We start from the raw sequence: 15,450 nt of genomic DNA, 5'->3' as shown, positions 1-15,450 counted from the left end.
GGCTGTCCAGGCCAGCAGATCAGATGCCTGCAATGTTTCCTGTAGGAGCCCTGCCTTTTTCTCCAGCACAGATTGGCATTAAGGCCCTCCTGGGCTCATCCGTTCCACATATTCAAGACAGATTTCTGAAAATTCAGCAGGGGTCAGTCATTTTCTGCTCAAAATCCTGCATTTTATCTTACTCATTTATTTTTTTAGAGATGGGGTCTTATTCCATTGCCCAAGCTGGACTGCTGTGGCATGATGACAATTCACTACAGCCTCGAACTCCTGGGCTTAAGGGATCCTCCTGCCTCAGCCTCCCAAGTAGCTGGGACAACAGACGTATCACCACGCCTGGCTTTTTTAAGAGGCGAAATCTCACCTTGTTGCCTAGGCTGGTCTCAAACTCGTGGGCTCAAGTGATCCTCCCACCTCAAGCCTCCCAAAGTGCTGGGATTACTGGCATGAGCCACTGCACTCAGCCCATTTTACTGTATTTTTAAGCTAACATTTAGCAGCACCAACTAAGAGCCCGGCACCATGTTCAGCATTTTCCTTCATCTTTTCATGTTTCTGACTACCCTGTGAGGTAGCTGCTGTCATCCCCTTTTACAGTTCAGCAACAAGGAAATGTCAAGGGGTTTGCTAACTCCCCCAGCGGGACCCTCGGCAATGCCACTTCAGGCTGTGTGCCTAACCCTGGCCTACTGCTCCCCTTACACACCGTCTGAGGCCATTTGGGCTCCTACAACAAAAAACCGTAGACTGGGTAATTTATAAACAAGGTGAACTCATTGCTTACAGTTTTGGAGGCTGGGAAGTCCAAGGCAAGGCACCAGCAGATTCAGTGTCTGGTGAGGGCTCACTCTGCTGCACAGATGGTGCCTTCCTGCTGCGCCTCACATGGCAGAAGAGGCAAGGGAGCTCCTCAAGCCTGTTTTGCAAAAGCACAATCCCATTCATGAGGGCTCCACCCTCATGGCCTACTTCCCAAAGGCCCCACCTCTTAATCCTATCACATGGGGTTTTAGTTTCCAACAGATAAATTTTGGGGGGGTACATCAACATTCAGACAATAGCATCCACCAAATTAAATGACAGCTTGCCTGAGCTCGGCTGAGCCACACTGACCCCTCACCCTGCAGCGTAGCCAAAGAGGACTCTTCTCTGCACTTCCGATGAAACTTGCGGTTCTCATCTTGGGTATTCACCAATCTGAGGGCCTCCCTGTATGAATGTTTTATCCCCTCCTTTTAGGCTTATGCCAATCAAGACTTTCTTGCAAAAACCTTTCTGATACTCCCACCTCTAAACCTCCAGAAAATCGTCTCTCTTCTGGAACTCCTAGGTCTGTGACCACTGCCCACCCCTTGGGCCAGCCCTGCCTCTCACCCGGGTGCTGCAGTCTCCCCTCACCGGCTCTTGGCCTCTGCTCCTGCCCCTTCTAGCCCACCATTTAATGCCCACTCAGCAGCTACAGGAGTCTTTTCAAAACACAAATCATGAACTGTCCACTTAAAAATGGTTAAGATGGGGCCAGGCGCGGTGGCTCACGCTTGTAATCCCAGCACTTTGGGAGGCCGAGGCGGGCGGATCATGTGGTCAGGAGATCGAGACCACGGTGAAACCCTGTCTCTACTAAAAATACAAAAAATTAGCCAAGCGTGGTGGCGGGCGCCTGTAGTCCTAGCTACTCAGAGAGGCTGAGGCAGGAGAATGGCGTGAACCCGGGAGGCGGAGCTTGCAGTGAGCCGAGATTGTGCCATTGCACTCTAGCCTGGGCGACAGAGCGCGACTCTGTCTCAAAAAAAAAAAAAAAAAAAATGGTTAAGATGGTAAATTTCATGTTATGTGACCTTTTTTCACCAAAATTAAAGTTTCAAAATTAAGACATGTATACAAAAATCAGATCACATCACTCCCTACACAGAACCGCCCCCAGTGGCTTCTCACTGCATTGGGAGTGAAAGCCCAAGGTCTTTGTCCCGGCCTCAAGCTCCTAGGCTTCCTGGCCCTGCCCACCTCCTCGCCTGGCTCTGATCACTCTCCCCTGCTCACTACGCTTCATGTGGGCCGCTCCCAGCTCCCTGAGCATGTGCAGCTAGTTCCCAAGGAGGAGCTCTGCCCCTGCTGTTCCCTCTGCCCAGAATGTTCCCCAGCTCCTCACACAGTGGGCTCCTTTCTCCTCCGTCAGTCTCTGCTACAAGGTACTTCCTCTAGGAGGCGTCTTTCTTGCACTCTCTAGAGTAGCTCTCCCACCCCACCAAACAGCCCCTGGTTTATTTCTTCAGAGCCTTTATCACCAAATGAAGACTCTCACTGCCATCGATTATCTGCCATTGATTATCTGTCATGGGTTATCTGCCTTCCTGTGCTACTAGGGAAGGTCCGTGATAGCAGGGCCTTACTTCCCTTGTTCACTGTTGAGTTCCTGGCACATAATAGGTGCTCAACAAATATTAGTTAATGAATACTTAGATTCTGGCTTTCACTGAAGACATGCATATGGGTGTCTCCCTGGCCCTGCCCCACCAGCCAGGAAGCTCATACAAAGGTACACAGGTCCCAGCAGGCAGGAGCCACTCACTAAATAGGTGTTGAATTAACGGGCAAGCACAAAAGAGAACTGGAAGGCAATGACAATCCTTCTCCCATAACACTTATAAATATCTCTCAATGGTTGAAAAAAAATAATAAAGTCCCCAGACTGCTTTCAGGATGAGAGCCCCATGGATATGATATAGAGCCTTCCAGCACTACTACCTTGAAAACATTCATGTTGATGTGTAAGCATCGTGTTATAAAACTTAATCTTGTTAACTCACAGTCATGCTTGAGAAATAGTTCCTACATTTATTCCTAAGGGATGGCTTTTAAAACTTTTGGTTTACATCCTAGTTTCACAGAAATAGTAAACAACACTTTACATTTCTATGGTTTCAGATTTAACCAGGCATCTTCACAGAAACATAATAAATGAATTTATGTTAGTAAATGCTTTGTAAAGTAGGAACTGATGGTAACCATAGACTTAGGAACCTGATAATTTAAAGTATCAAGTCTGAGTACCTTATCTTTTATCCAACCTTTTCTGCTTCTTTGTTCCTAACCTAGGGGCCCCTAAGCCAAGTGGGGATATGGGCACAGCCCTGTGATGTCAGGGGAACAGCTTCCCAGGCAACAGGCAGGCCAGTTCTGTTTCATTCTGTTCTATTTCCTCTAGAAACAATACAAGAACTGCAGGGCATGCTGCCCCACCCACCCAGCAAACCTCTGTGTGCTCTACCAACATGCTTCTGTGCATCTGAATGATGAGGGCCTGGAAGGAAGGGGACAAACCCTCTTCCCCAGCACTGCTGAGCACAGATGCAAGAAAGGGACCCTCCATAGTGAGAGCCCCCACCCATGGATGGAGAGGTCTGGCCCCTCACCACGTCCACTGCCCCTCCCTCCCTCCGCTCACTATACTTCAGCCACTCTGGCCTTCTGACCAGAGGAAGATAAAAGCAAGGAGGAGCCAGCCCGGCTCTGCAAATTCAGGAGAGGCAGGCTACACATGCCACATGCCCCTGGTGACACATACTGGCTGTATGGGACCCAACAAAAGAAGCCAGAGGGTGATCTCATAAGTCCCCTAGTGGCTTAATTCAATGCACAGAAGCCTTAAGTCATGAGCAGCAGGGTCTCAACTGGACCCAACCACATTGAGTGCTGTGGCCTCGGCATGTGATGAGGCTGGCTGAGGAGGGCCCCTGGCAGTCTGTCTGTCTGTCTGTGGAAGTGAAGGGTCTCCTGGGATAACGCTCGGCCTAGGGGGACAGAGAGGAGGTGGGAACAGGGCCATCAAGGCAACATAGAAAGAGCTACTTCCCCAAGAAATTCTGAGGCTTCCACCATAGTCATCATGGCCTTCTTGGGTGTGCTGAAGACTTGGCACTATGGCACCTCACAGCCACAGGGCAACATGGCAGCAGTGATGCCCAGGGTGGCGGAGGCAGCAGTGGGACTGCAGGCAGCAGAGGCCTTCAGTGTCATGGACATGATGGCAGCAGCCATCCCGGAAAGTGCCTGGCCAGGTAGAGAAGGGAGAGACAGCACATTAGCTAAGTCTATTCATTTGCTTCACTCCTTGGGGACATCAGGAACAAAGGAGGGGAACAGAGAATTTTGCTGGAGCTTCTGCAGTTGCAGAGGATGCAGGAACAAAACCTGGATCATCGCTGCATGGCCCTAACTCATATCTGCATCCCGCCATGGATACCCAGAGTCGTGGTGGATATCCCCTCCACTGAACAGGGAACGTCCGTCCACTCGCACATGCAGTGGGAGTCCACTATTGCTCAAAGCACCGTGAAGTTCTGGATTTCCTTATTGTTGCCAGATTAAGTTAAATCACTGAATGCTGCTGATTTCCTTTTTGTTCTCACATTCCTGAGATTTTCTTTTCTAACCCACAGGCTTTAGCTATATTCCTGCAGTGCCAGCTGGCTAATGAAAGCAACTGCTGTGCTTTGCAGGGTTAATTTATTCAGTGCTTGGAATATGTCCTATCCTTCGTCAGCATCAATTGCTTCTAGCATTGTGTTTTAAATATACACAGGAACCACAAATACAAGGGATAATTTTGCAGGCTGCTCCTGGGATTACCTTCTCATTACACGTTCCTTGCACAGGAGTAAGTCTACAAGGAACAGCAAGTACAGCAACTGCTGTGTGATCTGTTTCCAGCGTGGGGGACAGAAATGGTTATGTAACAGCACTTCCGCTGCCCCCTATGGATGGGCCCTTTATGACACAGAAACATCTGACTTTCAAAATGAGCGACAGTTACCTCCGACCCTCAAAGAGCACAGCCTGAGCCATGCCATGAAGCCAACTCCACCTCCTCTTTGTTTGAGGATAAGGCACACCGAGTGCTCAGGCCCCTGCTCCCTTCTGCCCACTCTTGCCAGCTGTCTTGCACTTTGACCCCAGGCACAGCAAATGACCAGCAGCTGCAGGGATGCTGAGTTCTATCATCCAGCCTCCAGGCCTGCCCAAGGCCACGCCAAGCCCAAAACAGGCTTCCCAGCCTGGACTCCTGCTTTTTACTTACCCTCTACTATCTGGTAAACCTCAGTTCACAGCCCCTGTCTGGGGCACAGACCTCCTTCCACACCACAGTGTGTCCACAGCACCCTTGGACCCAGGCTTATCAGCAGGCCTTACACCAGACAAAGACTGTTTCCCTGTGTGACTCCTACCCCCACCTCCCTTGCCCAGACGGTCCCTGAGTGAAGGGGTCTGTCTCATTCCTCTGTGGTTCCACACCTGTGAGCCCAGTGTCTGGTCCACATTAAAGATAGCTCATTGACCTAAAGGTAAAACCTGAAACTAGAAAACCTCTAGAAGAAAACACGAGAAAACTGTTGTGACCTTGAGTAAGGCAAAGATTTCTTAGTTACACCACCAAAAATATGAGCAACAAAATAACTAAGATAAAAAAACAAAAAAACCCACCTGATTAATGGGATATTGTCAAAATTTAAAACTTAGGGTCTTCAAAAGACATTGTCAACAAAATGAAAAGACAAGCCATCAACTGGAAGTTTTGTATCTGCAAAACACAAAACTGATAAAGGACTTGAATCTTGAATTCTTGAATAATAATCATTTTTGTTATTATTTGTTACTTTTATTTGTTATTTATTTATTTATTGAGACGGAGTCTTCCTCTTGTCGCCCAGGCTGGAGTGCAATGGCAATGGCACAGTCTTGGCTCACTGCAACCTCTGCCTCCCAGGTTCAAGCAATTCTCCTGCCTCAGCCTCCCGAGTAGCTGGGATTACAAGTGCCCGCCACCGTGCCCAACTAATTTTTGTATTTTTAGTAGAGACAGGGTTTCACCATGTTGGTCAGGTTGGTCTCATACTCCTGACCTCAGGTGATCTGCCCGCCTCGGCCTCCCAAAGTGCTGGGATTACAGGCATGAGCCATAGTGCCTGGCCTCTTTGGTATTTTTGTTAAAAATAACAAATGATGTCCATATTAATAACAAATAATAATAATAAAATGCACAAGGCAATAAAAAAATGACCAAAGATTTAAATAAAAACTTCACCACAGAAGATACTTGGATGGCAAATAAGCACATGAAAAAATGCTTGACATCATTAGTCATTAAGAAAATGCAAATTGAAACCATAAGAGCTATCGCTACACACCTACTAGAATGGCTAAAAATTTAAAAACAAAACGAAACAGTATCAAGTGCTGGCAAGCATATGGAGCAACTGGAACTCTAATACATTGCTGGCAGAAATGCAAAATGGTACTGCCACTTTGGAGTGATGAAGTTTCTTAAAAATTAAACATATACAATCCATTAATCCCACTCTTCAGTATTTATCCAAGAGAAATAAAATTTGTGTTCACACAAACATCTGTAACGCTAATGTTCATGGCAGCTTGATTCTAACAGCAAAAGTCAAGCAACCTAACTCTCCCTCAACAGTGAGTGGATACATAAACTGATGCATCCTCACATTAGACTAGTACTCAGCAATAGAAAGAATGAACTCAGCAATAAAAGTGAATGGATAGCACACACACAAAAAGGATATATTTCAAATGCACTATGCTAAGTGAAAAGCCTAAACTCAAAAGGCTACCTACTATCTACACAAATCTTATCCATCCTTAAGTCCCAGATCAAATGTCAGTTCTCCCTTGTAGTCTTATCTGCCATCTCCCCACACCTACAAAAAGACAAACATGATTTGGTGTTGCTCTAAATTCCAAGCATTTTGTCTATGTCCTCTCTTGTATGACTGTATATGACAGTTATCATGTCTCTCCAACTAACTGGAAGTGCCAACTCTGATTCGCCTTTGCATTAAAAGCAAAGGCAAATCAGTTGCCCCACCAGCAGCTGGCCAGCATTCAGACCCCTTCTGCTGTGCCTGCTGCCTAGCATCTGGATCAATGCCTTACATATGAGAAGTGTTCAGAAATTTTCTGTTTGATGAATTAACAAAAAATTAAATGTCCCAGGTGACCTGTGTCAGATATAGTTGGTGTGGTCAGGACTCAGAAAGAATAATACAGCCCAGTAGTCTGGACTAGATGTCTCTTAGTACTATTTTAGATGAATGAATGAATGAATGAATGAATGAACGAACGAACACCAAAGGACACAGCAACCAGTGCTAGAAAGAAGCCCACTAACAGGCTATGGTGCGTGAGCACAGTGGGTGCTGTAAAGTGGCATCTGAGTGAGCCTCTAGTCATGGGCTGAATTGTGTTCCTCCCTGCCACCCCCTTCCTATGGTGAAGCCCTAACCCCTAATGTCTCAGAATGTAACTGTATTTGGAGAGATGTCTTTAAACTGGTAATTAAGGTGCAATGAGGTCATATGGTTGGGCCCTAATCCAATATGACTGATGTCCATATAAGAAAAGATTAGGACACAGGCACACACAGAGAGATAACCATGTGAAGATACAAGGTGAATATATATATATTTGAGACAGGGTCTTGCTCTGTTGCCAAGACTGGAGAGCAGTGGCATGATCATACCTCACTGAAGCCTGAAACTCAACACTCAAGCAATCCTCCCACCTCAGCCTCTTGAGTAGCTGGGACAAGGTGCACACCACCACGCCTGGCTAATTTTTTTCTTTTTTGAGAAATGGGGTCTCACTGTGCTGCCCAGGCTGGTCTCAAACTCCTGGGATGAAGCAATTCTCCTGCCTCAGCCTCCCAAAATAACACCTTGATTTTGACTCCAATGTCTGCTTCCAGTACTGTGAGAAAATTAATGTCTTTCGTTTAAGACCTACAGTCTGTGGTACTTTGTTGTGAGCGACCAAGCAGACTAATACAACACTGAAGGATGGGTAGGAGGTTGACATGTGAAAACTGGAGGAGAGGGCATTCCGGGTGAGAAAAGGAGCACCCCCAAAAGCAGGCAAGGAGCAGTGCTGTTTGGCCACAGCGCGCGAGCACGGTGGAAGTTGTGCAAAATGGCGCTGGAAAACAGAGTGGCAGTGGAAGCCAGAGACCCAGAACGGCAGGTATTAGAGCTGAGGCTTTGAGGGTGCCTTTTACTGGTGGCAACTCAGTATCATCTGTGATGGAGGGAGGCAGCAGGCGCAGCAGCAGGAGTCTGAATGGCCGGCCAGCTGCAGGTGGGGCCACCGCGGCCTAAACTGGCACACATGGGCCCCAGGGGCTCCTGGGGTGGCTTTGGGGGCGGCTTTGGGGGCCGCAAACATTTGTTGATTGAAAAGTTGTGTGTGTGAATCACGCCACTGCACTCCAGCCTGAGAGACAGAGCGAGACTCCATCTCAAAAAAAAAAAAGAAAAAGAAAAGTTGTGTGTGTGTTGGAATGTGGGAAACTCAGGGCCACAGCATGGCTCACCTGTGAAAAGTTAGAGCACGGATCAGAGCAACAAACACATCACGGGATCCTGACGCCCAGAACGCTGCACCTGTGGGCTCTACATTCTGGACAGATTCCAGTCCACCCCAATCTTCCAGATGCCACCACCCCTCTAATTCACCTCCATCCTCTCCTCAGCCCTCTCCCTCCACCTGGCTAATCTTTCCACACTAACCACAGTGATCCTTTCGAAATGTAGGTCAGATCCCATCACTCCTCTGCTCAAAGCCCTCCAGTCGGTCCCTGTGTCCCTTGGAATAAAACCCAGGCTTCCTACCATGGTTCACATGCACACCCCACATCCCCGCTCCCCAGGCCCTCCTCTCCCCTTCATTCCCTGTGCTCTGCTGCACTGAGAAAGAAAAACCAGGCCCAAAATGAGTCGTGGGAATTCACTCATTTACACAAACAGCTGGGGACTTTCTCATTCATTTGTTTGCTCAAGAATCATTCTGGGAGCACCTCCTGTATCTAGGCACTGCAGTAGGCACCAGGACACAGGATGGGCAAAACCAAACACCACCCCTCCCCACCTGGGGCTCACCATCCAGTGTAGGGAACTATCAAATGGCCTTGAAAATACAAGATATCAACTGGGAAAACACTACTAAAAAGTCACATAGTGACAGAAGAGCTTATTCAAGGGGCACATGACCCAGCGGGGAGGAAAAGACCCTTTGATGACCCTTCCAGGATAATAAGCATGAACTAGATGACAAGAGGGAGAGAAACCCACAGGCACAGGGAACAGCAAAGCAAGGAGGAGGGATACTGGGGCAGGAAGGAGAATGCAAGTGTGAGGCAGGGGTTTCAAATTCCTGCAGCTACAGGGGTGAGGCCGGCAAGCAGGACCACAGGAGGGCCCCAGTGACCACCCCCACCTGCACTGATCCCATCATGTGGGCCTGGCCATCCTCAGGATGGCCAAGGGGATGCCCAAATCTCTCAGCATCCCAAGCCAGTTCACAAAAGCTGTTGTACCGCTTCTTGTCCTGAGGCTCCACCCATGCAGCAAGGGCTCGCAGGCAGCACAGGTGAAGCCAGGAGGACTTCCTTTCCCTATGTTCAGACCTCATCAGTAAGACCTGGAGAGGCCCTCAAGCTCCTAGACTCAAGACAACCCAAGACCCCCTCCCCCAAGGGTCTCATTCTTTACCTGCTGCGAAACCTCCCCGAGTCTGCCTTCCCTAAGAGGCAGCGAGGTAGGCCGCTTGTTGCTCCTCTGCCCCAAGCCATTTATTTTGGGCACTTGTGGCTCTTCTCATTATAAGGAGGCCCGTTACTGTAGCAACCAGATGTGGCTCCCACAGTCTGTCTCAGAGGGACCCTCTAATCCCCCAGGTTGTAATGTGTTGCTGGCTTATCTCACTCTTGTAATTAAAGAAAATAAATAAATGCTCTGCAGTCTCTCCCTCTTTCTGTCATCTCTTTCCTACAGTGTCCTCCCTGAGTTAACTGACAAGAAAGTCCCCCTCTACCAGCTAAATATCTAATCCTAATACATTCCCTTTCTCCCATATAAATAGCATCCCTTTGTGATCAAAGCAACCTCATGCATGCCTTCTAGACCACATTCAAGAGTTCTGCCTTCATTACTTATCATCCTAACTTTTAAATTTAGCATCATTTCATTTTCATTGTTTCTCACGGTTAAATCCTTTCAAGATACATTAATAATGTTAAGTCAATTTTAGGAACTGTAATAAGTAATGGTAGTTGACAACGCCAACAACTGTGAAAAGAGGCATTAAAGAACTAAAATCTGGGAAACAGTGGTCCCAGCGAAAGTAATGAAGACATGGCGGTAGGGGTGCAGAGAAAGGGATGGAATGGGAGAGACTGGAGCAATGCAGGCTCTCCTCAGAAGACCCTAGTTTCCTTGCACCTCCTGCCCACCCAGGGAAAGGATCCCTCCTCTGTGACTCTCCACCACAGCCCCCAGTGGCAGCTTCGCAGCCACCATCACAGTCAGTGATATAATTCATCAGTGTTCACTGTCCCTCCTCCCCAACCCATGCGTAGGTCCCTGGAGGCTGCCATGTTCTCTCTTGCTCACCCTTGTCTCCCTAGGGCCTAGCACACTGCCAGCTCAGACTGGGTGCTGGATGTCTGCTGGGTGGATAATGGATGAAGGGCTTATTTTGAACCTCAGGTGACAATTTTTTAAACTAGAGAGGCCGGGCACAGTGGTTCACACCTGTAATTCCAGCACTTTGAGAGGCCAAGGTGGGAGGATCACTTGAGCCCAGGAGCTCAAGAACAGCCTGTAGTAAGCCTCTATACCTACAAATAAATAAATTAGCCAGGCATGGTAGTGCACACCTGTAGTCCCAGCTACTCAGGAGGCTGAAGTGGGAAGATCTCTTGAGCACAGGAGGTTGAGGCTGCAGTGAGCTATAATCTCATCACTGCACTCCAGCCTGGGTGACAGAAGAGACCCTGTCTCTAAAAATAAATACATAAATAATAAATCAATACGCCGGGCGCGGTGGCTCACGCTTGTAATCCCAGCACTTTGGTAGGCCGAGGCGGGCGGATCACAAGGTCAGGAGATCGAGACCACGGTGAAACCCCGTCTCTACTAAAAATACAAAAAACTAGCCGGGCGTGGTGGCGGGCGCCTGTAGTCCCAGCTACTCGGAGAGGCTGAGGCAGGAGAATGGCACGAACCCGGGAGGCAGAGCTTGCAGTGAGCCCAGATTGCACCACTGCACTCCAGCCTGGGCGACAGAGCGAGACTCTGTCTCAAAAAAAAAAAAAAAAAAAAAAAAAAAAAAGCCATAGGAAAGAATGACATGTTTGACTCTATAAAAATACATACGTATTTTTATGTATATATGTAATATAATCCATACTCATGTATATAAAGTCATCTATATATGCTTCAAATACTTTCTCTACACATCTACCTACATCAAATACTTTTTCAGTGTGTGCGTTTTAATTTAGCTTTTGTTTCCTCACTCCAACAACCCTATGGAATAGAAACTATTATTAATATTATCCCCATTTTACAGATAATAAGACTAAGGGACAGAGATAAGGCTGAGCAATCTGCCTCCAGTGCCCATGGGCTTGACCAGAATCTTATGTTGACTCAGTATTACTCCACACAACTCATTCTCTCTACATATCATAAAAGTAACAGGCTAGGTGCGGTGGCTCACGCTTGTAACCCCAGCACTTTGGGAGGCCGAAACAGGTGGATCACCTGAGGTCAGGAGTCCAAGACCAGCCTGGCCAACATGGCAAAACCCCACCTCTACTAAAAATACAAAACTTAGCCAGGTGTGGTGGCGGGCGCCTATAATCCCAGCTACTCGAGACGCTGAGGCAGGAGAATCGCTTGAACCTGGGAGGCAGAGGTTGTGGTGAGACGAGATTGCACCACTGCACTTCAGCCTGGGCCACAGAGCAAAACTCCATCTCAAAAACAAAACAAAACAAAAGCCACAAAAGTTATCACAGTACGATAATGGCGTAGAAATAGATTGCTCCTATAAATAATCAAATAATCCAGAAAAATCATATAATAGAAAAGCTGGAGGTATAAAAAGAAAAAATCATAAAATATTAGAAAACATAAGAGTTGCTTGTCAATGATATTGGAAAAACTGGTTAGCATTTTTTAAAGTCAGTTTAAATTTACTTTCACATCATCCATGAAAGAAAATACTAGAAGAACATAAATGCCTTAAAAGCAGAGAACTTAGATCTGTAACATAGAAGACTTATGAAAAAAATGAACCGATTTGACTATATAAAAATGTTAAATGACTGCATGTTTTTAAAAAATTTTAAAAAGGTAAACAATAGACTGGGGAAAATAACTGACAAAAATATGGCAAATAAACCTTACCCATATAAATCAGCCCCAAAAAGCCAGCATTATGATCCCATAAAATGATCAAAAGAGAAAGTACAACTTGTAAACAAGCACGTAAAAAATGTTCAGCCTAGCTGTATTAAAAGAAATGCAAAATACCATAAAGAGGTTCTGTTTTTCTTACTTTTTTCCCCGTCATACTGTCAGCTGGTTCTGTTTTTCTTACTCTTTTTTCCCCATGATACTGTCGGCTGGTGGAATGGATGAAATTAAACGAATGCTCCCACACACTGTGTTGACAGAAAGTAATGTAGCCACACATACCAAGCACCATTAAAATGGTCATGCCCTTTTACCCAGCAATCCCACATCTGAAAATCTATCCTACAGATACAACCCAAAAACATAAGGAAAGTTCCATGGACAAAGACAGTTACTAATCTATTACTTATAACAGCAAAAAAACAAAAAAAGAAAAGCAACCTAATTTTAAAAAACAGGGAATAGTTAAATAACTTATGGACCAATCACTTAATAAAATATTTTATGCCATTAAATAATTGTCAAACCAGGCTGGGTGCAGTGGCTCATCCCTGTAACCCCAGCACTTTAGGAGGCCAAGGCAGGCAGATCGCTTCAGCTCAGGAGTTCAAGACCAGCCTGGGAACCACAGTGAAACTCCATCTCACCAAAAATACGAAAATTAGCTGGGCATGGTGGCACACGCCTGTCATCCCAGCTACCTGGGAGGCTGAGGTGGGAGGATAGCTTGAGGCTGGGAGGCAGAAGTCACAGTGAGCTGAGATCACGCTACTGCACTCCAGCCTGGGCAACAGAGCGAGACTCTGTCTCAAAAGAATAATATAGTAATAATTGTGAAACTATATAACATTTTTAAAGCCTTATGCTATAATATCTAGTTGTACAGGTAGAAAGAAATACATAATTTTTTTAGAGACAGGGTCATACTCTGTCACTCAGAATGAAATGCAGTAGTGAGATCATAGTTCGTTGTAACCTTGAATTCCTAGGCACGAGTGATCCTCTGGAGTAGATGGGACTACAGGCATGCAACACCACACCTGGCTAATTATTTATTTACTTATTTTAATTTTTATTTTTTTGAGACAGGGTCTTGCTCTGTTGCCCAAGGTGAAATGCAGTGGCATGATCACAGCTCACTGCAGCCTCAACCTCCTGATTTCAAGCGATCCTCTTACATCAGCCTCCTGAGTAGCTGGTGCTACAGGTGCACATCACCATATCCAGCTTGTGTTTTGATTGTTTTGTAGAGATGGGGTATCACTATGTTGCCCAGGCTGGTCTTGAACTCCTGAGCTCAAACGATCCACCTGCTTCAGCCTCTCAAAATGCTGGGATTACAGGCATGACCTACCACGCCCAGACCTGGCTAAGTTTTTTTACAAAATTTTGGAGACAGTGGCCTTGCTATGTTTCCCAGGCTGTTCTCAAACTCCTGGTCTCAAGCAATCCTCCTTCTTCTCCTCCCAAGTAGCTGGGATTTCAGGTGCAAGCCACCACACTCAGCAAAAAATACAGAAATTTTAACAGTTGCTTCAGGGTGTGGGATTAAGTCACTGTTTTCTCCAATTTCTGAATTTACTGAAATGCCATATCAGAGCATGAGCTCTGGATTGAGACAGACTAGAGTTCCCATCCTGGCTGCACCACTCACCTACCTGTCCACCCATCTCTCTGACCTCTCTAGGCCTCCACATCCTCTTCTATAAAGTGAAGACCAAAAAGGTAGCTACCTCATGGAGCTGCTGGGAGAATCAAATGAGATGTTGTACAGTGAGAGCTCAAAATTACTTTGATCATTTAAAAAAAAATGTTAACGTATTGGGGCCAGGTGCGGGGGCTCACGCCTATAATCCCAGCACTTTGGGAGGCCAAGGCAGGTGGATCACCTGAGGTCAGGAGTTTGAGACCAGCCTGGACAACATGGTGAAACCCTGTCTTTACTAAAAATACAAAAATTAGCTGGGTGTGGTGGCATGCGCCTGTAGTCCCAGCTACTTGGGAGGCTATGACAGGAGAATCACTTGAACCCAGGAGGCAGAGGTTGCAGTAAGCCAAGATCAACCCACTGCACTCCAGCCTGGGTGACAACAGCAAGGCTCCGTCCGGAAAAAAAAAAAAAAAAAAAAAAAAAGTTAACATATTGGAAAAATAAAATTGGAATCAGGAATGATACTTCACAGGTGGTGGTTTATTTCAAATTCAAATTCCAGGTTTTCAAATGAAAGTTTAGTACTGCTTATTTTGCACCCCCTCTCCTGCCTTGGGGGCTCCTCTGTTTAGACAGGCTTCCATGTTAACTCACTTGGTAAAGGAAAGGTTAAAGGAAGTGAAACACGGCTACTCTAAAACAGAATCACAGAGACACAGAGTCCATAGAGCTGAGCTATAAAGGAGGAGAAGCAGCCACACCCGTGAGTTCTGCAGCAAGAGCAGCACCTTTGCATTCTATCAAGAAGGGGTGGAAGCCACATTTCCCAAGAAAACTTAGTGTGGACCTCCTGCACCGCTGAGCTAAACATTTTATTCCAATAGGAAATTAGGGTCAGTGGGACAAGGAAATAAAAAGCAGAAACTTAATTTCTAGAAAATAGAGTGCGTAAGAGACATTTTAAGGTATCTTCAGCCCTGTGATGGGGTGTGGGGGAAAATAGTGTCAAGTAACCATATAATAAATAACTTCCCAGAAAAGCCACCAACTTTATCATATTATTGCTTGAAACTCTGCCATCTGGGCTTCACAAGCATCTCATTTCAGACCCTAACACAATGTTATGTATTGCCCAGATGTTGAACACTGGCACATTGTCAGACCCTCTGCCAGATGACAAGGCCCACTACAGTGCTGATCTCCTCCAAGGGGAGATGACTCGAGAACGTTCCAGGGGCTAAGCACTAGTCGAGTGGGCGGTTCTCTCCACAGGACCTTAGACATCCCACACTTGGCAAAAAGAATGCACAGAAGCAGCCCTATTCACCCTGGATGGGAAAATAATCTCCACACTGCTACTAATTAGTACCCACAGGGCTTCTTTTCTAAAGAACGTCATATATTAACTTGAAGTTGGCATTAATCATCCTTTCCTTGCAAGACGAAACAAGTGACAAGCAGTGAGAAAAGATCATTTTCCTTCAACACGTCAAAAGATGGGTTTCAAATCCTTTTTCAGCCCCC

The 15,450-nt window shown here is 46.3% G+C and overlaps 1 protein-coding gene across 8 annotated transcripts in view; it reads right to left on the bottom strand.

Moving 5' to 3' along the window:
* SPECC1 (sperm antigen with calponin homology and coiled-coil domains 1) overlaps positions 1 to 15,450 on the bottom strand; it is a 295,377-nt gene that overhangs the window by 237,275 nt on the left and 42,652 nt on the right. The window contains exons 1-2 of one of the 8 annotated variants that reach the window (XM_030828448.1): positions 1,121 to 1,491; positions 785 to 916 (exon numbers count right to left, since the gene is read on the bottom strand). The exons of 6 other annotated variants lie outside the window; for them this stretch is intronic. The gene's annotated coding sequence lies outside the window, so the exon portion shown is untranslated. Of the gene's footprint in view, positions 1 to 784; positions 1,492 to 15,450 lie in introns of those variants that run through there. One more of the 8 variants, XM_030828447.1, reaches the window with a different exon arrangement.

Source organism: Nomascus leucogenys, chromosome 14 (assembly GCF_006542625.1).
Source record: "Nomascus leucogenys isolate Asia chromosome 14, Asia_NLE_v1, whole genome shotgun sequence".
Taxonomy (NCBI): Eukaryota; Metazoa; Chordata; class Mammalia; order Primates; family Hylobatidae; genus Nomascus; species Nomascus leucogenys.
Note: the sequence above shows the minus strand (reverse complement) of the source record. Positions and strands in the feature narration are given on the sequence as shown.